Source organism: Microtus ochrogaster, unplaced genomic scaffold (genome assembly GCF_000317375.1).
Source record: "Microtus ochrogaster isolate Prairie Vole_2 unplaced genomic scaffold, MicOch1.0 UNK87, whole genome shotgun sequence".
Lineage (NCBI taxonomy): Eukaryota > Metazoa > Chordata > Mammalia > Rodentia > Cricetidae > Microtus > Microtus ochrogaster.
Genome location: NW_004949185.1, coordinates 965569 through 967177, shown reverse-complemented (window position 1 = coordinate 967177; position 1609 = coordinate 965569).

Sequence of the window (1609 nt, the reverse complement as noted above, 5' to 3'; positions counted from 1 at the left end):
TCACAGATGGTTGTGAGCCACCATGTGGTTGCTGGGAATTGAACTCAGGACCTCTGGAAGAGCAGGCAATGCTCTTAACCGCCGAGCCATCTCTCCAGCCCCAGGCATTAAGTCTTTTAATTGCTCTGTGGATATTCTCCAATGCTGGCAGGGAATAATTGAACCAAATTGAACCCTGGAGCCTGCAAGAGGTCACCTTTGACATTTCCCGATGTCAAAGGGTTACCTTGCTTGTCCCATGTTGATCTGCATTCATTAGTCCAGTGCTGGCCTTTGCCACACCTTCTGCATACTCCAGAAGGCTGGGGCCTTCTGTTTGGATTCTCTCTAGAAAAGATACATTGTTTCTAGAAATGCCTTCCCTATAATCCCATTTCAGATGACCTTGCTTACCACAATTAAAACACCTGACATTTTGATTTTCCTTAAAATTTTTAGAAATCACTTCTCCTATCAAAATATCATCATAGGGGCTGGAGAGATGGCTCAGTGGTTAAGAGCATTGCCTGCTCTTTCAAAGGTTCTGAGTTCAATTCCCAGCAACCACGTGGTGGCTCACAGCCATCTGTAATGGGGTCTGGTGCCCTCTTCTGGCCTTCAGGCATACACGCAGACAGAATATTGTATACATAATAAATAAATAAATATTAAAAAAAAAAAGAAAAGAAAAAATATCATCATAAACCTGAGGTCCAGTATCAGCTGTATTTCTAATCCATTTATCTATTGGTTCTGATCTTTCCTTTAAAAGCACAATCACCCTTTTATATTCTGATTTAGCATTTTCAAAAATCAAAGATTCAATTAATACTTGTCTGACTTCTGAATTTGACAGTATTCTATTTACACCTGAAATCAATCTTTTTTTAAAATATTTATTTCTAATCCACACACCCCCACCCTGGAATATACAAAGCCATCGTGGCTGAACCATGACAGAAGTCACCCCAAAGTCTGGCTGACAACATTCCAGACAACACTAGTTGGCTCTACTAAAGGTGGACAGGAAGACACGGTTCCACAGAGACACCCAAGGCAACGCTACTACTTATCAGACCAGTAAACACCTTTTCTAAGTCAGGGTGGGTGACTCTCCTGTGTGACAACTCCAGAAATGAAGGAACCTTCAAATTAAAAGTCCAAACACACTGGTCTCCAAGGAGACCATCGAGATAGACAGCTCGAGGACCCTGCCACCAAGCTTGATGACCTGGGTTCCATCCATGGAAACCACATGGTGACAGAGAGAACTGAGGCCCAGAAGTCGTCCTCTGACCTCACAAGGGCATCGGGACATGGACATGGACGCCCCTCACGTAATTAGTAAATCAGTGCAACACAATCAAAAAAAGCTTGATTTTATGTTGAAGAACAGAGAAACACAAATCCATACGTTGTGTCTAGTTTGCCTCAGACCTTCCAGTGGGTGAATTTGCCTGTGTCCAAAACCCACACTGTGATGAGAAGCTGTCTGAAGGATTGGAAGTCAAGTCATGCAAAGATAAAATATTAAATTCTTCTTCTTCTTCTTCTTCTTCTTCTTCTTCTTCTTCTTCTTCTTCTTCTTCTTCTTCTTCTTCTTCTTCTTCTTCTTCTTCTTCCCCTTCTT